Source organism: Saccopteryx leptura, chromosome 1 (assembly GCF_036850995.1).
Source record: "Saccopteryx leptura isolate mSacLep1 chromosome 1, mSacLep1_pri_phased_curated, whole genome shotgun sequence".
Lineage (NCBI taxonomy): Eukaryota > Metazoa > Chordata > Mammalia > Chiroptera > Emballonuridae > Saccopteryx > Saccopteryx leptura.
The window spans coordinates 43,266,700-43,286,220 of NC_089503.1; the positions used below are offsets into that span (position 1 = coordinate 43,266,700).

General features: G+C 44.9%; 1 protein-coding gene and 1 long non-coding RNA gene across 5 annotated transcripts in view; one reads left to right on the forward strand and one right to left on the reverse strand.

Moving 5' to 3' along the window:
- Window positions 1-5,650: 5,650 nt before the first annotated feature.
- On the reverse strand, window positions 5,651-17,643 carry LOC136392806 (uncharacterized). Its single transcript, XR_010748986.1, has 3 exons — window positions 17,570-17,643; window positions 16,952-17,076; window positions 5,651-5,785 (listed from the first exon to the last, which is right to left on the reverse strand). It is a non-coding gene; the product is annotated as an uncharacterized lncRNA (long non-coding RNA).
- The window catches only part of SOX6 (SRY-box transcription factor 6), a 655,048-nt gene continuing 651,394 nt past the window's right edge, over window positions 15,868-19,521 (forward strand). For 2 of the 4 annotated variants that reach the window (XM_066365321.1, XM_066365340.1), the window contains exon 1: window positions 18,968-19,064. The gene's annotated coding sequence lies outside the window, so the exon portion shown is untranslated. Of the gene's footprint in view, window positions 15,949-17,149; window positions 17,225-18,967; window positions 19,065-19,521 lie in introns of those variants that run through there. The other 2 variants (XM_066365360.1, XM_066365351.1) reach the window with 2 other exon arrangements.

The following is a 19,521-nucleotide window of genomic DNA, read 5'->3' on the forward strand; positions in this document are numbered from 1 at the left end:
GTTCTAACATCTGACTAATAGGCATCCCAGAAAAGGAGAATAGAAAATGGGGTAGTGTGCACAACACAATCAACAGTTCAAATGCTATAGAAATGTCTCTCTGAAACCTATGTACTCTTATTGATCAATGGCACCCCATTACATTTAATTTTCTAAAAATAGACAGACAAACAAACAAAAACTGTCACTGAGGTGGGGGGGGGGAAGAAAATGGAATAGGGTAGACAAAGAAATAATACAAGAAAAGTGTCCAGAACATGAGGCATGATTTTTCAGATTGAAAGGGCATCCAGGTGCCCAGAGTGATGAATGAAAAAAGATCCACACTAAGGTACATTACTGTAAAAATTTAAAACAATAGTGATAGAGATAGGATCTCAAAAACTTCCATAGAGGAAGAGAGGGAAAAAAGTAGATCATGTAAGATCAGAAAACAGACTCAATATCAATATCTCAATATCAACACTGAAGTCTAGAATACAATGAAGTAATGCTCAAAAATTTTTGAGGAGAAATTATTTCAACCTAGAATTCTATACCCAAACTATCAATTGAATATTACAAGAGATACATTTTCAGATATTCAACAACTAAAATTTAATTTTTGTGCATCTTTTTTTGTGTGTGTGTGACAGAGACAGAGAGAGACAGAGAAGGGGATAGATAGGGACAGACAGACAGGAAGGGAGAGAGATAAGAAGCATCAATTCTTCGTTGCGGCACCTTCCTTGTTCATTGATTGCTTCCTCATATGTACCTTGACCGGGGGCCTACAGCAGACCAAGTGACCCTTTGCTCGAGCCAGCAACCTTGGGCTCAAGCTGGTGAGCCTTGCTCAAACCAGATGAGTCTGCGCTGAAGCTGGTGACCTTGGGGTTTCGAAGTTGGGTCCTCCACGTCCCAGTCCAACGCTCTATCCACTGTGCCACCGCCTGGTCAGGCTTGTGCATCCTTTTTGCTAAAGAAGTTACTAGAGAATGTCCTCCAATAAAATGAAAATAAGAAAAGCATAAAGCATATTGCAGGATGACTATTGCATAAAGTCACAGCGAGCAATCAGTCTGAATTTGAATGGAAAGAAACTGTTTCCATATTAGTTAGGGCTCTACAGAGAAGTAGAATGAATGGAATGCATATATATACAGGAAGAGATTTATTGTAAGGAATTAGCTCATGAGATTGTGGACACTGACCAATCAAAGATCTGCAGTGTGGGCTGGCAGGTTGGAGACTCAGAAAGGCTGATATTCAGTTCAAGTCTGAAGGCTATCTGCTAGAGAATCCTCCCTTACTCTGAGGAGGGTTGGTCCTTTTGTTCTATTAAGGTTTTCGTCTAATTGCATATTATGGAGGATAAGTTGCTTTACTCAAAGTCAACCAATTTAGATGTTAATCTTATCCTAAAACACCCTCACAGAAGCATCCAGAATAATGTTTGACCCAACTATCTGGACACTGAGGTCTAGCCAAGTCAACACATAAAATTAACCATTACAAATTCCAAGATAATTTTTTAAATCTTATTTATTTGACAATTTGGAAAATAGTACTGATAGGCAAAAACATGTGGAAAAAGTGATGATAAGTCTATAACAAGTAAGTAAATTGTTATAAACAAAGCTTTCTTTTTTAAAAAAAGGAAAATAAAAAATGCATTTGTAGTAAACTACTTGGCTCAGCCATATACAAAGTTTACTTTGTGTGACAACATAAGCATTGACTTGATTTATCCAAGAGTTGTTATATAATTCTATTGGGAGGGTGGGAGAGATGATATTTAAGAATGAAATACTCTCCTGCCAAAACAAGAAGACAATAGAAAATGTCTAAAAATGTTAAATTAAAAAGCAATTTGTGTACAAAGCTTGAAATATATTTCTAAGCACATTAGTCAGAAATATGCAGTTAAATATGAAAAGAAACATTGAAAAAACTTAAAAGTCATTGCTTTTGGGTGATGTGAATGGAATAGGGAAGGGTGTGTGTGGCAGAGATTCATTGTTTTATAATATAAGTTTTTCAGTAAAAATATTTTGTTACCTTTGGCAAACATTACTCTGACAAAAATTAAAATTAATTTAAAATGAAAACCAAAGTATGTACAAGATGACCTGGCAATATGTTCAGTGATTTTCATAAATAAATATGTATATTTTTAGGGCCAAAAGAAATCAGATTGTAGACAATAAAAGAGCCATTGAAATAAATCACACTAACCCTAAAAAATTATCAAGATTTCTAACTTTTTTTCTAATTGAATTTCATGAGAATCTCTGTGTATAGGCATTCTTAGGATGTTAGCTAGAAGATGCTTTAATTTTGTCAGTAGTAAGTAGTATTTAGTGGGTAGAAATGACTTAAAGTGGAGAGTTATTAAGAGATGTGTTAAAGGGCACTGTAAACTTGGCAATCTGAAAAAATTCTGCAGTTGAATGATTTCTCTAAATTATTTTAGCTGATTATTCGACTCTATGCTAATTGCTTGTTTAAAGTAGTGTCTATACATAGTCAGTGAGAACAAAATTGTAATATTAAGGCAGTCTGATACTCTAGGTCAGCTTTATGTACAACCTTATACCCTCTGGAAAACAGATACTTCCACTACTTCTAGACTGTATTTTGTGGCATTTAAATGACCCTTCATTTTAATGTGTCTGATGCATCTTTCAGTTGGAATGACTTGTGATGATTGTGAACTCTATGCTCTTGAAATCCAGATACCATAATTCTTTATACTCTTCCTAGATTTTAGTACCCATGCCTTGCACATTTAGATGTTGCTTGTATAAACTGTTCTTAGCTCATTTTAGGATTTTTAGTTTACGTAAGGACACTGCAAAATAGTTAGAACTAGTACATGAGCACTGCTTGTATAACTACAGAGCAGCAGAATATTAGCTGTTGTATATATAACTTTGTTTGTGGAATACTAATTATAAATAGATCAAAAACAAGTTTTCTAATTGCAGAACACATCTAAAGATTCCAATTGTTCATCTTGGTAGAAAAAAATTTAGATTGCATGCTTTTCCAAACATAGGCACACAGTAAAAGCAGAATGAGAAAGTTCACATTTTAGGTGCTCAGTTTGTTAAATGATAATAGGGAAACAGCATTTTTCTTTTTGTATTGTTTTGAAGTGAGAAGCGGGGAGGCAGAGACAGACTCCTGCATGCACCCGACCGGGATCCACTGGGCATGCCCACTAGGGGGCAATGCTCTACCCATCTGGGGCATTGCTCTGCTGCAATTGGAGCCATTCTAGCACCTGAGGCAGAGGCCATGGAGCCGTCCTCAGTGCCTGGGCCAACTTTGCTCCAATGAAGCCTTGGCTGCTGGAGGAGAAGAGAGAGACAGAGAGAAAGGAGAGGAGGAAGGGTGGAGAAGCAGATGGGCACTTCTCCTGTGTGCCCTGGCTGGGAATCAAACACAGGACTCCCACACGCTGGGCTGATGCTCTACCACTGAGCAAACTGGCCAGGGCTGGGAAACAGCATTTTTAATAACTATGCAGAAGTACTTTAGGAAACAGTGGAAATTATATAAAAAATAAGAACAAGTCTACAAAATTGTGATAGCTATCACTAAAGTGGCTCAAATAAATTATGGCAAAAAGGTTAATGAACTTAAATAAAATGAACAGGCCCAATACATATACTCCCAGATCAGACCAATGTGGCCCTATTTCAGGAAAGGTGGGATGATACTTCATTTTTATATTTGGAAAAATTACAAAGTTGCTCAAATTCTGGGTCAAAAGATTAAAAATTAAAAGTAAAACAAGTATATCAGATTACTCTACACACATACAGTTTTACTGATATGAAATATAATTACTTGATTTTGGTGAAAACCTTGAGTACATCTTGCACGCAGTTTTCCACTGCTGACAATTATAGTATATTCTACTTCCTTTCATCCAGGAAGTCCTTGCAATTTTCTCCATCATCATGTCCAAACAGATAATGTACGCTCAAAAGAAAATATCAGTGACAAAATTGTTGACTTTACACAATTATTTCTTAAACATTAATAGATGAAATGTTATTTTAAAAAATGAAAAGGAGAATGGGAGGAAAAACAATAGGATCTCACTTATAAACTTAGAATATATAAGAGATTTTGCATTGGTATTGATTTTGAATACTGAAGTTGTTTTACAGATTTCTTTCTCTTGTATGTTAAACCGGAGTTGTAAGGGTAGGGTAACAGAAGTCTGTCGTTTAACAATCTTCACACTAACATAATTCCAAGGACAAAAATGTAGCTGGTTTAAGGTAGTTTCTTTGTTTCTTGTGTTTGAAGTGTCATGCTCCTAATATAAATTGTAATGTTCATGTAAATAATCAGTTTACATTTTAAAAACTTTTTTTTAATTGAATGAAGTCAACTACATGAATATTTTTCATACTTTATTATAATCTGGGAAATATTGAAGTTTCACAATAAAATACATTTAATTTCAATAATATTCATATAAATATATGCCTATGGGTTATAAAATATTTAATAAAAATTTAAGGACAAGTAATTATCTTCTGTTGCATTTTTTATAGTAAACAAAATTTTAATTTAAAAATGTAAATGTTTTACTACATTCAGGAATTTTTCCTAAGTGGATATTTTTGCTCAGTTTGTGCCAACTAAGTAGTAGTTATATATTGTATTTGTTGCAATATTGTACCTTTCTTCTCTCTTTGTTTCAAAAATACCCTTTTCATTTTGAGTAATATAAAAAGTATCAGGAGTAAATTTAGAAAATGATCCATCTGGGCAATATAAATACTGTATATCTGTTTCTTATTAGGATATGTTTATTCTATGCTAAGTAAGAATAAGAAACAATGTGACAATAACCAAAAATTAGAGTTTATCTAGTATTTGTAGTGGATACCAATTCATAGTTACTGAGATGCAGGCAGGAGATCAATGCTTTATTATTAAGATTCATTTTCATAAAAGTACCGAAACTAATATTTAACAATTAAACATTTTAAAAGTGCCTAGCACGGTTCATCGTTCAAGAAATAATAATATCAAAAACAATTAAACATCAGTTATATTTTAACTGGCTTCCTTTGTAGTATAGGCCCACGGTTGTTTCATATAACTTTTAAATATTGATTGGACATTTTCCAATATAATACTAGAGAGATAGTACTAGATAATATTGTTATTGCCTTGCAGAGTCACATGGCTTTTATTTTTATCATATTTTCTCACAGTGGTGATATAGTAGTTAATATGGTAGGTCTTCAATTGTGTAGACAGCTAACACCTGGCTTACTCAGACTATACTGTCACTCCAAATAAGTAAAACTTGGTAGAATAGATTGTCTAATGCACAGATCTTATGCTGTTGTTATAGTGTTAAGAAGTCCTTGTTATTATGAATGTGCATTATGAGTATATTGTACACAGTCCTGGTATGCAAATAGATAGCATTCAGAGAAGTGAAATAATTCTGTGTTATTATTATCTCTGTAAATTACATCTTAAGAGTTTTTGAGGACTTTATGATGGCAGTTTTTTTTATAGTCACAGTCATACAGTATGTGCAGCACAAAATGTTTTCTTTCACTATTAACAATAACTAAGCCAATGAAAATGCTTTTTAAATATACACCCGGCAAGCAGTTATCTGGCTTTTCCTTCTTGCTATCCACAAACCATCTTTTATCGTCTTTTAAGACAGCATATGAAACAGCTTTGTAAACATCTGTTTTTCATTGTTAATTGAGAGGAAAACTGGGGACTTGAATACTTCTTTGGAATCTTCTTAATCCTATCAAGAAGAAGAAGTTGTATATGTTTATCTTTTTTTCTTTAGATTATTTATCATTTTAAAAATACACACATACTGCATTTATTTTCTAAAAATCACTTTTAGGATTATAATATTTTTGTAGATATTTTGAAGACATTGCTTTGTAGTGATTAATTAAAATTATTAGTAACACAGGCTATATTATACCTAAAAAAGATGCATGATAAATATAGACTTAAAGTGTCTCTTTTCAAATCATTTTCAGAATTTTTTTAGGCATATTCCATATTGAAATGTGCAGTGATAAAAAATATAAGGAAAAGGTATTTGTTAGCCAAAGAAACAATTAATTTAGAGCTCCAAGTCTCTTGTCATACTTATTTTTTAAGGAAATATTTGCTTTACTTTCCCAGGCCTTTTCTGTTCCAATAATCGAGCCATTAAAGTCAGTGGAATATTTCTGGCAATGATATACTAAGAAGGCTTTTGCAATAATACATTGTGTCCTAAATGAAAAGGCTCTGTTGCAATAATCACTTTAAAAATATTAATTTTCAGTATATGTTTAATGGGCTTTCAATTAATATTTATTAAATTATAATAGGGTAAAAGATGGATCCTTACTTAACACAATTATTTGCTTCACACATATTAGGCACTTGGTAAATACTTAAATGTGAATAAAAATGTGGAAACCAAGCAAAAGTCTTCAACATAACTGTGATATTTTAAAACACGCACAAACAAAAGAAATCCTCTATTTAGAAAATTTTAAAAATAGCAATCTGGTATTTGGAAGAAATATTTTTAGGTAGTAAAAGTTGAACTTAGAGAATTTAGTCAAATTCAGTTTTTAAAAACAATGCTAACACAATATATAAAATATAACATTTCTGAGGTAAATCATCAAACTTTAAAACACTAGTGTAATATTAGTAAATTATTGTTTTATTGTTTGATATTTAACAGTGAGCAGTTTTACAGCATTATTTTTGTGTTCCTTGCTTATCTTTTGTTAGGCACTGGAATGGATGTATATGATTTATGAAATATTTCTGGTGTGGCTAAAATGTGTAATAAATGAATTGGTAGTCATCTTAGTGAATTGTAAGCCTCAGATTGGGGAAGAGGTATTTCTTTAAACAGAGAGAGGCACCTATGAAAGAATGTAAATACTTGAGCAATATTACTTGATGGTGAAAAAGAAACACCATATCTCAGAAGGATGCTATCCTGTGGGATACTCTGAATTTTAGTGAATAAAGTTTATTTCTGTGGTTGAATTTTCCTATAACTATCATATTCTTTTCTTTCTGTGGTTTTAGTGATATACATGCTTACTTATCTAGATCACTTTTAGTTAGAAGTATAATTCTATATATCACTATAAGACAAACATTTGGATGACAGATAAACATTTCACTTTTCATCTAGATCTTTTAGTGGCACTAGTTTTGGCAACCTTAAGTTATAAAACAGTAATTTCTTTAATAAATAATTTTCTTTCAGATAACATATCAAAAATATTAGGGTCTGGCATTTTAAAATATTAGGTCTGATGTGTAGTTTTGGAGGGAATTGGTAGAGGTTTGTAATTTTCTGGTTTCTACCACATTTCTCTTGTGGTTTTATTTCATTATATTTGGCTATTGATATTCTATTTATAGTAAAGCAAAACATATACAGAATAATGAGAACTTCTCCCATGTTGTTAGGATTTTAATTTAAAGATCATGGCGTTGGTGCCTGACTGTATATGTACCATGTGTTTCCAGTTTTATAGTCATTGGCCTTTGATTTGATTTTTCTTTAAATGAAGCTTTCTATCCAGGCTTAGTTTCTGTCAGTTACATTAGGCTTCATGTGTATAGCCTTCCATCTAAGAGAGGACAAACTGCCGGGATTAGGTATGCTGAAACCAAGGAACCTCTGAAATAAGGCTCTTGGGGGCATTGTACAAGTCTAATGTTCCTTCATGAGGTTGGCCCACTGCAACTATGAAATGAGATGATTTGAGGGCTATTACATACTTAAGGTTTTCATAGTGGATCAGAATAGCATTACTTAACACAGGTGTTTCTATAATTGGGATTCCCTGGGAAAATTCAGTGCTGTATTCAGTAACACTCAGCTTTCCACATGGGTGTAGGAGCAATCCAATGTTAATATGCTAGGCTGTGGCATGAAACAGGGGAATGAGGTCTGGTTTAGGGGCCTGTTGCTCTTCTTTGAAAAGACGTTTCCTGTTGTCTATTATTATTAGCACCGGGTTACTGTGGTTCTCTTTTAAATTCTAATTTATTTTATTAACTATTATTATGCTGATTAAAATACTGAAAGACCTCAGCTGGAGTCAGTCAGGGGTGATTTATGGACTCAGATGACAAAGGATAGTTTCTGAGCATCCTTTTTCTTGAAATAAATAAAATTATCCTTTTGTAAAACATTTCACTTAAACAATGTCTATGCACCCAAGTAGCAGGGATATGACAGAGGAGGCACCCTTGGGGACCAGTTCACGGAGGAGAATGGGCTTGGAGCGGCCTTGAGGACGTCCCCAGACCTGGCAGGCAGTGTCCAGGCATAACAAAGAACAGACACAAGTTATTTCAGGACTTAGCTAGGGGATTCTTGAGCCTGGTATCCTTATAGTCTAAGGTGTGAACACAAAAAGAACGGTGTGTGAAAAGAGGATTCAATAGAGGTATGGGTGGGAAAGTTGAAAATCTCTGATATAATTAACAACCATCATTATTTTACCGAATCCATTGTTAGACCACCAGAAGGATGGATTTCCTGAGAAATGGGCGACTATAGAGCAGACTGTCCAGCCCTCGCAGCAGGCGGTGGTGTTGCCAGAGCGTCCCCCTCAGGAGAGAGCAGTGCTCCTCAGGGAGCCTCTCCTTCCCGGGAACCTCTCCTGCCCGGGAGCCCACCTCCTCCCCCCATCCGTGCTAGTGACTTCAGGTCTGGCAGTGTCCCTGAGTCCCTTTGTCTCCTGCCCCGAGAGTGGAGAGCAAGCTGGAGAGGCGCCCGGGGAATGTCGAGTCCGTGCTGAGCTAAGGTCCATGCGAGAGGGAGCTCGGTTCTTGGCCAGGACCAGAGCAGATGCCGAGCCTCCTGAAAGCTGTCTGACCCTCTGCCAGTGCCCTGGGAGTTAGTGCTGGAAGTTTCGGGGTGCAACGCCTGCCTTACAGCTGCAGACTCGTTAATCCCAAAACATTGTACTTTGCTGGGAGAGTGCGCCTTCGCTCGGTCCCCGGTTATTGGTTTCAGCTAGTGTGCAATTTTAGTCCTCACTCTTCTCAGTCCGGGGCTGGCAGGGCAAGGCGTGCCTCGCCTGCCCGACCGCTCGCGGCGCTCCTTCTCTTTGCTTCCCTTTAAAGCGGTCCCTGGCTGTCGCCAAGGCTGCGGGGCCGGTGTTAGCCAAGTTCATAGACGGAAGGAGCCAGGTGCAGTCTTTCCCTCGACCTCAAGGTGGCGACTTAGGCACGTAAACAAAGCTTGGCCAAGTCGGGCGGTTGGCACCCTGGCAGATCATCCACGTATCATCCTGGTTTTCCCCGCTGCTCTCAAGCCGGCTGAATGGACTGTAAAGGGACTTGAGTTTAGATGAGGAGTTCGACCTGGATGGCAGAATGGCAGAGTGTGTGTGTGTGTGTGTGTGTGTGTGTGTGTGTGTGTGTGTCCGTGCGCGCAGAGGCGGCGGGAGGTGGCGATTGGGTGAAACTGTCAGCGGAACCCGTTTGGGACGCTGCGAGTCTCTTCCCGCATCACCTGAGCTTTCGGGCCAGGCGTCCCGGCAGGTTGCGGCTTTCGGACGCTCTGCAGCCCGAGATGCCGTGGCCAGTGCGCAACCCGCAGAGGGACAGAGGGTCTGGGGGCTGCTGCCAGCGGGAGAAGATTTGCTAATCTCGTTTCAGTGACACTATAATTTATGAGTGGAGAGACCTGGAAAATAGAGCCCTTAATCGTGCTGTGCCCTTCTCCGGTGTGCATGCCAGCTGACCCGAGCGGGAGGGAGGGGTCCCTGGGGGTGGGGAGGAGAGACACACAGACAGCGAAAGAACAAACGTGCACCAGTCACACATTCTTACCTCCGGGAGGAAAGGACACGGTTCCTAGAACTGAGAGTTCCGTAGCCGTCTGCATCCCAGCGTGTTCGTCCTGTGGGCTCTTTGCTGCCTAACGCAGCCTTCTGACTAACTTGGACAAGGCTGGAGCTGCACCCCCCTCGTGTTCCTCCCCCTTTTTCTTTCCAGACATTCCTTAAACTCAACCCAGGGCAATTCCAGAAGTCGGTACAGTACAGAGCTTCCATTCAATTGTGGGTGGTGGTGGTGGGGGTCCCGTTTACAGTCTCCCCTAAGCAGATGGAAGAAGTGGATGGGTACAGGACTTTGGGAGGGTGCACGGGGGTGGCATGGGGTGGTGGCAGGGAAGCGCGCTTTCTCGTAGGTCTTGGTGCTGCAGGTAAGTTCCTAGATCCCAGCTCCTCTCGTGCTGAACTGCCGTGGCTGGTGAGAGTGGTGGGCTATCCTGGTCTGACTACAGGGGAGTGGAGGAGGCAGAGTGAGTGTGTGTGTCTGGGGGGAGGGATGGACCCTGTACAGGCACCACGGGCACATTGTCTTGGTTCCTGTCTGTGCTCGCTCTGTGCTCTTTCCTTTGGGGGCTTTTTGAGCAGGGTAATACGCCCTAAGCTTTTCCTCTTCTTCTTTTCACCCCCTTCTAAAACACGTTTAAAAAAGAAGCCCATATCCTTCTAAAATAAGTTTAAAAATTACCTCTGACTTTTCGTTTGAGATGTCAAAAGGATTAAATAAATGAAACTTTATTTGACCGGGGAGTTTACCCAGAGACTCAACGACATCTCGGGTCTTTGGCCTTATTCTAATTCCATGGTGGTAATTACCCTTCGTTTCTTTAAGTGCAATAGATTTATTGCCTTAGAGACTATGCACAGTTTGATTGAATTATTCATTTTTTTTTCTTTGGTGTAGACTGCATCTGGGGACTCTGATGTGACGTGTAGATTTTTTTTTTTTTTTCAGGAACAAAGGGAATGTGGAAATGAAAGAGAGGGAGAGAGAGGCTGGCAGATGTAATGAGACGCGGTGAAGGTGTACGCAGCCTGGCACTCCCACTCCTCCCTCTGCGCTCACTGCAGCCCGGGTAGCTCGCAGGCTAACACAAACAGCCTTCCTCCCGCAGCCTGCCCTCTGTCACTGTAAGTACACCAGCCTTCTCTTATCAGCATGCAGATCCCAGCCACGCACTCCCCTCGCCTCCGCTTTGCACCTTAGACAGCAGGAGCACGTTGGAAATGAACTTTCCTGAGCCAGGAAAGACAGAGCTGTAAAACTTCTTTTTGATTTATCTTTATTTTTCTTTGAAAAAAGTTCATGCATTTTTACCACTTTCCCCCACCTCCTTTGTGACGGGGCTGCTGTGGCTACTGTCGCTACCTCTGCGGTCTTCCCAACAGGATGACACACAGATGCCAATGAAATTTAATGTTCTTCTCTATCCATTTCAAGTCGAGGGACAATGCCTTGTCCTTTTTGCAAAATGACGTCTTATAGAACGCAGGGCGTTATTCACAGCTTGTTCTTTGCTTTTGTTGTTGGAACACGAGTTCCGACCCCTTGAGGGGAGTCCCCAGGGCGCTGGTATTTGGGAGCGTGGGTTATTTGGTTACACCAAACTGAAACGAAGTGCGAGGGACTGCTGGCGTGTTGGCATGCTCGTTATCCCTGTTTAAGGAAACCAATTGCTCAAACTTTTCTCCATGCTGTAATTAAAGTTTTCAACTTCTTCCCTTTTGGCTTTTCATTCGCTTTCACTGACTCTTCGTTTCAGTAAAAGTTCTCATTCCCCGTGTTTTGAAAGTAAAGACATTTACGTTTGCCTGGTTTATACAGTAGCTATAGAACCCTTCCTGAAAGAAGTTACCGACCCTAAGATGAAGTCACGTAGATCTGAATGGTCCTCCCGGCTGGTGTAAGGGGACTATCAAAGTGAGAACTGGAGGTTTCTAACAGTCGTTCTGATTTTTGCGTGGGTGCTTTAGATATGAACTTCTCGAGCAGAATTCCGTGCATTACCCTTCCCAAGTCCAGGGGGACCTCTCTTCAGGAGCCGCACGCTTCTTGCCTCTGTGGGTTCGCGCCTCTTCTCTGGAGGTGCGAGGCCAAACTTAGCACAGCCCAGGTGCCTTGGTTGGTTGCGGTGCGCAGGGACCTCGGGACAGCATTGAGGTAGCGACAGCTTCGGGCAGGTAAGTCAGTCCCATCTGCTCGTCCCTCCTTCTCTTCCTGGTTCTCGGAGCTCGCGCCCGGGCTCCAGGCGCCACGCCAGGCTCCGACCCCCACGGAGAGTGAACTGGGGTGCGCCAGGGTCCAGCTGCGGAGCCCGGGCGGCCTCCGCCACTTCCGGGACTTTTCGGAGCCCCGGGCCCGTGCGGACCAGGTGGGGAGTCCGGCACTCCGCCTGCTCCAGCGCTCTTCGCCGCAGCCCTGCACTGAGCAGTCGTGCCGGAGGCTAGAGAGGGAACCCTGAGGCAACCCCCAACCCCAAGGCCACGTGTCACCCCGTGCATAGCTTGAAGTGCATCGAGACCCCCAAACTTTAGTTCCCTTTAGGGATCAGTGTTAGGACTAGCTCCAGGTTCCACTTTATTTGTCTACTTGGGTATCAGTTTATTAGATAAATTCTAAAGGGGATTCTTGTCACTCCCTCCCGGAAGGTCCACTGCGGCCCACTACTAGGGCCTTGGACACCAGAGATATTGATACTGTCGACCCCTCCCCCCTTATTGCCTCCCGGCCAGCGGCCTGCATCTTGTCAGCAGGGTCGGTCTTAGCCCCCAGATCCCCGAGCGCTATGTGATGATTTAAAGAGACGGATGCGCTGGCACTTGAGAAGCCAAACTTGTCGCAGCAACTCTGAGGAACCCAGTCGAACCCCAGCGTTTCCGTCCTGGATATTTCACCTTTCACGGTGGCTCTTCCCTGAGGATTCAGGCTTTGGAACTTAAAGTACCTCCTCTGATCATTGCCCTACAAGCGTCAAGACAGGTTATTGGATTCTGATGTCTTTAGGCTTTGGAGAGATTGGCTCCTGTGGTTGAGTACCAGGGCAGGCTGCGGAAGAGCGTGAGGCTCTGGATCTGAGCGCTGGGCCGGCCACACTATTAACAAGAACAAAAACACAAGCAAGTCCCAGAAGAGAATGGCCCCAGTCTAGGCTAAAAATACCGGTCTGGGTTTGCCCCTTTGGGCCTTGGAGGTCAAGGGGCATGTGGCATTTCTGGCAGCACGGGTGGAAGGACTGGGAATGCAAGATGCACTCTCTTTGCTTGCCTTTAGGTTCTGGTACCTGAAGGCGGACTTTTCAGTCCTGAAAGTCACTGTGGGCAATGAGACACAAAATTTCTTTTGGGGGGACTAGCTCATCTCTCAGCCAACAGTCATTGAGTCATTTAACTTTCAGCCCCCAAGCTACCAATCCTCAAGCATCATATTTCCTATAGGGGTAGACGCATCTAGCTATTCCTTCTGCCCCACTCACTAGAGGTGGTCATCCCCACCCTGATTTCTATCCTTTCCCTTCTCTTGTCTAGAGGCCATATGAAACCAAACGTGGAGTATACTTGAGGAAGCCAGTGTATTACTGATGCCTTAGTTGTTCCATCTTTGTGCTTGCTTACTATCTCAATCTTCCTCGGAGTTAATGTAACAAAAATGTGGCTTTCTCCCCTTTATCTTTCATCACTTAACCCGTGAGAGATCTTCCTTAAATTGACAATTTTAGATTGCCATGAATATTCTGGTTTTTTGAATCATAATTCCTGACCGCTCTCTCCAGGTCCATATCTTCTTTCATAAAATATCTTTTATGGAGTGTCTCAAAGTGGTCATCTCTTACTAGTTTCTACAGAATTAGCATCGCTCCTTCCACAAACCTCTGCAGGCTATGCTAGTATGTCAGAACCTCTCTCCCAGTTTTTTACCTTGATGAAATTTTGACTCTCTACTCACCTCAGTTTCTCAAATCTAGTCTTTTTCTTTGGGCCTTGGTTAAGGTAGGCCAAGCCCACCTTGTACACTCTGTGTACAGTTAGCTCTGTGTCTGTTACTGTGAGAGCTGGTTTTCTCATCTGTCTCTTTGACTCTTCTTCTCTACTACCTTACTTCATGATCATCCCCTCCCTTGCCAGGCCGTTAGCTTTTTTTGCATGGAGATAAAGTTCCAGGTCTTGCTTCTGTAGGTCATTCTATACCTTTCAAATCTTTTGTCTATCCTACACATGCCTCAAAGAGAATCTTTAATTTGTGTGTGTGGTTTTTTTTTTTGTTTTTTTTTTGGTGGGGAGAAGTCTTTTATTAACATAACTTTCTATATCTGAGCTATGAAGTTTTACATGCTGTCCTGGGTGACTGAAATTCTTTTCTTCTATAACTTCCAAGTCATTTCTCTTGAAATTGCTTCTCCAAATCTATTACCATACAAAGTTGAGATAATACACATGTCACCCACCCAATTCCATGTAACACAAACTTATTCCTATGATTCATGTGGAACTGTTTTATTTATTGTTGTAAAGGTATAATAATTTTTCTTTGGTTATTTGTACAGCTTGTTATTTATGGTAATTTTCATCCATAAACTCCATAATCCACACAGTCTCCAGAACATTGCCACCTACATAAACTAGGAATCTCCTGTGTTGATTGCTTTTTATTTTTTTCTTTCAGTTCCTTCTTCTGCATCTCTTAACACATAACTGTCTTCTCTCCTTTATTCAGATCCAACTAACTGGCATGTTTTCATTATCTCTGCTTCCTGCATCTTTCTTTATTCTCTTTCAACTATTCCTCTTTTTCATTTTCCTTATCCTTCTTATTATTTATCTAATATTCACCCCTCTTTCCTTCTTCCTGGTCTGCTTCAGCCCAGGGCCTCCCCTTCCCTATATCTCTCATGTCTCACTTTTGTGGTCCAGTTCTCCATCTCAGTACTTCTTAACCTTCAGCCCATTCATTCCTCCATCACATAACTTTTTCAAAGCACAAACTACCACCCTGTACATTTTCCTCTTCCACTTTACCTTGCCCCCCCCCCCCCCGCCCGTTTGTCCTTTCTTTCCTTCCAGCTGTCTACCTTTCCCCCACTTCAGTTTGCCTTCTTCTTGACTCCTCCTCCCAGCAGCCCCTGTCCTAGTAATGGTCCTTGGGTTCTTGACTCCTCAGCCCTCTCTCCCACCTAATACTTGTCACTCTTCCCCTTTGACCCCAGCTCTCCCTCTATCTTGTCCCCTTTCAATTCCTTCCTAGTAGTCGCTTCACCCTCTCTTCCCAGGAGCTTTCCACAGTTCCAGCCTCCTCTGTCGCCGATCTCTGCCCTCTCTCTCCAGCTCTCATGCCTTTGCCTCCCGCTCTCCCCTCCTTCTCCTTCCCCCGGCCCTCCCTCCTCCCTCCTAGCTTCCCTGCCTGGCTCGCCGCCTCCCTCGCCTCTTGTCTCATCTTGCCTGTGTTGTCTGGGAGGGGAGCCCTGCCTCCTCTCCCTCGCTCAGATCAATGCCCTGGCCACTCACTTTCTGATGTTGCACGACGGGAAATGCTTTGAATACTTACGACATGGCCGCTCACACTGATTGCCAAGATTGACAGCACTAACCATCGCCTTCACTTGTTTCCAGGGGGAAACCCCTAGTCCACCCGCTCCGCGCGCACCTCCCGGCACCCCGGCGGCAAACTTCTGCGGGTCAGCGTTCCCGGCCCGGGGCAAGACACCCCCGCAGACTTGAGTTAACGGGCTGCGCGGGCCCCGGCGTTGGGGGGGTTCTGCGCCCTTGCTCCCGGGGCTATGCTAATTGACCTAGCATCGACTCCCCTTCCTTAAGAATTTTTTTTTATTTGTATCTTTCCCTTTTTCTTTAATGCCATTTACTCCCGCGGCGCAGCGCACAAGGAACCCTCCCGTGCGGTACCATCCTGGAGCCCGCCCAGGTAACCGGGACGGAGCGAGTGATCTAGAGAGCGAGGGAGGCAGAGCGAGGGCGCGCGGCCCGTTTGCGAGCTACCTGTTGGGGAGCCGGAGCGGGCAGGGGCAGGAACCCCGGGCCGGGCTGCTGTCCCCCGGCGCCTTCCGCTCCTGCCCTGCCCTGCAGCTCCGGGGTCAGTTTTCCCGAGCTGGGACGGAGGGGCTGGGGTAGGACAGGCGGAGGGACTAGATGGGGCTGAGCGCGCAGAGCTCTGCGAGGGTGCGGGCTGCCGGGAGCCGCGGCCGCCCAGCCCGGGCGGGTTTCCGCGCTAGGCTGGGGGGGGGGGGGGGAGGAGCGGGAGGAGGGCGCTCCGCGGGGCCGGCGGAGAGGGGGGAGTGGAGTTTGAGAAAGGGGCCCGAGCGCCGGCCGCTCGCTGGTGGACGCGCGGATCCCCAGGATGCGTCCCCCTCTCGGAGAGTTGTGCCTTGTTCCGGAGGCGGTGACAGATCTGCGTGGCGGGCTTCTGGTTTTCTTGCCACCCCCTTCCCCCAGCCCCAAATCCACCCCGAGAAAACACATGTTGTAGCTGTAGATAACTGTGCGTAGGAAAGTAAGGCGAAAAGGGCAGGAGAGAGACAGACAACGCAACCTTTGACAACAGAAAGCTGTTATCGCCATCCTAAGTATTCGTCCGGAAATCTGTCCGCCCTCTCGGCCCACCTTATTCCTCTTCCTCTGCCTTCCCGTAGAGATATTCTAATCTGTGTAACTGGGAATGATATGAGAAAGAAGTCAGGTGGCTTAGAGAGTGAATTTTTAAGTCTCCGTGAAGTTCGAGGTAGGTATCTCATTGAAGTTTGCGCAAGTGTGTGATGTAAGAGGCTTGTGTGCCTGCATGTGTAGTTTTCTCTGCTCTTCCAGCGTGCGTGCTCTGTGAGGGTTCAGGACCGCTGGGTGGTGATGCTCTTCGTTACCACGAGAGGGCAGCATCCCGAGGGCTTTTGTGAGCGCGGTCTCGTTATCGCTGCAGGCTTGGGTTTAGAGAAAGTTATACCGAAACTTTCAAATTGATATAACATCTTATTTCGTGATGTTAAAAAAAAAACAAAGAAATGTTTGGAAGGAAAAGAAGGAAAAAAGGCAAATGAAGAAAGAAGAGAGAGAGAAAAAAAGAGAAAAGCAGGCAGCTAGCCTACCCCGGGGGAGTCCCAGGAACACTAAGACTAGGGGGAGGGCTGTTTTAATTGTGGGTTTGGCCGACTGACGACTGGAGTGCCCTCCTCGGCTGTCTTAGTTGTAGCCGGAGGTCATGTAAATCGACCTTAAAAGAATGCATAAGCCATAAATTAAAATAAACCCTCACCCAAGGGCTGATCCATAAGTAGACAATATCCAACCTGGACAAAACGAGCTTTCCTTACGAGCCGACCTAAACCGCATCCCCCCAAAGAATAGAGACTAAATGCAAAGTAAGTTTCCCAGCGAATATTTTGTTTTCTTGAAAAGTGTTGGGTTAGTTCGCGGTGTGACTGACTGCGACGCCGCAGTTTTCTGGAGCGCTTCAGTGTTAGCCAGGCTCGGGGTGCGGGAGTTGGGGAGGACCCACTGGGTTTCTGGGCTTCTAAACGCTACCCCTACCCCACCCCCATTTTGGTTTGGAAACTTCGGCTATTTGTGGGGTTGACGTTGGCCGAGGGCTGGCGAGAGTCAAGGATCTCCGCCACACTCTCCGCTGGGGTGAAGTTTCCCGGGAGGAGTTTATAAAGAAAACCCGGGTCGCTAGAAAACCCGTACGCTCCCTTCTCCACACTCACCCCATCGCCGCTCTGCCGCAACTTTCCTGGGACCCGCGCGAGTTGCCTCCAGTTCTCTCAGCTCTCTCTCTTCCTCTCCCCTACCCTTATTTTTGGACGTGACTTTTTATAATCTCTTTAGGAATAAACAAACCGAATTCCAAGACAATCAGAAACCCAAGTGTTAATCTCTTGCCCTCTTTGCCCGGGACTCTAGGGCAACAGTGCGGGGCCCCGCGGGGGCGTGTGTTAGCGGCCGCCCAGCCCTGCAGGGCGCGGACTCGGCCCGGGAGCCCCCGGGCCCCGCGCACAGTCGCCGGCACTTCTGCGCCCTGCGCTCTCCCGCTCCGTCCCCGAGCCCCGCCGGCGCCCTCCGTCCTGCTCGGCGCCCCGCCCGGGGCCCGCCGGCCGCTGCACTCTTCGCGGAGCCGCCGAGCTCCGCCGCCCTGCGGCTCGGCCCAGGGCCGGGGGCGGCGCTGCCACCCGCTCGAGCCGGGCCGCTCCCGGGGGAGCTGCTTTTTCTCTTTCTCCCTGAAAGAGCCGGTCAGAAGAGGGAAGGGGCTGGTGCAAAGGCTGCTGGGGTTGTGCTCGGGCGCCAGGAGGAGCGGCCCGCGGCTGCGGAGGACAGATTAGCCCCGTTTCCCGGACAGTTTCCCGGGCGCTCCGCGGAGCTTTAAGATAAAAGGAGAATTGGTGTGTTCGGAGCAGATAAAAGGTGGTTGTTGCCTGCGTGTTTCGAGTTTTATTTAAGCTCTCTTAGGCTAAGTTTGAAAATGTCTGTTTGTATGGATTGTCAGATATTGAATGCTGCCCCTATTTGGGGACTAAAAATAAGTCTACAACGCTGCTGGCGGGGCTGGGCTGTTAGCGAGCTGGGCTGTCCCGGCTGCTTCTCTGTGTGTGACTTCCTCTGAGGGCCGTGCTTGAAGTTTCGTTCTCGAGATGGCCCGAAGCCGTCGCTGCGGCGAACTGGGCTGGGCTCCGGACCTCCCGCTGCACTGTCAGTGGGGCACTCGGATGACGTCCATGTCCAGGGCGCTTGACCCTGGCGCGCACTCCTGTGGCCGGCCCTTCGCCCGGCTGGGCGGCCCAGCCAGCCGCCCAGTGGAGTTGGGATGCGAGAGTGCCCCTTCTCCCCGCCTCCCCAGGGTCTCTTCTCTTTTGCCCTTTATAGTCACATGCCCAGGTCCCGGGTCCCGAGGAGAACAGACACAGCCCGCCCAGTCTATTTCTAGAAGGAGGAGGGTTTGGTGAATAAAAAGGTCAAGTGGTCGGGCCCGGGAGCTGGTCCATGGAGTGGGGGGACTGGTCGGACACCTGGCCAGGACTGCCCCGCCTGCCCCCCCCCCCCCCGGCGGGTCCGCCCACCCACGGCTGGCCTCCCCAGGCCACATTCTTTCGCTAAGTGTGAGAGGCTGTGGGAAAAGCAATCCCGAACCGGCCAAGAGCTGGCGAAGCTGATCCCGCGATGGCATTTTGTTTTGAACAGTTGCTTGGGTTGACGTTTCCTCATAAGGTAAGGTGTCACTGGTCAGTCGGCTGCCCAAATGCCACATGTATAATTAGCTTGCGCACTCAGCACCTCGTCCCCGAGGCCCGAGGCCCATAGGCACGGGCTTGGCCGACCTGGTCCTCTCGGCTCTGCTCTGGGCTGCAGGATTCCCGAAGAAGGGCGGAACCGGCCAGGACAGCCCTGGGAGGCCCCAGCGCTTGGAGACTGTGACAGTGCAGCCTTGTCTTTGATTTATCTCTCTTCCTTTTCCTGCTCCTCAGCTGTCTGTGTTTTTCGGTTGAGGGGAACTACTAGTTGGAGGGGTAAAGCGGACACCGGCGGCAGGGAGAAGCTGAATGAGGAAAGGGGATGCAGTGTAAATCTGGCACTATACCTACTCTCCACACCCCGCCCACGGACGGGGTGCTGGTCGTGCCCCTTTCTGTGCACTAATCCAGTAGGACCCGCCCCGGCTTGGCAT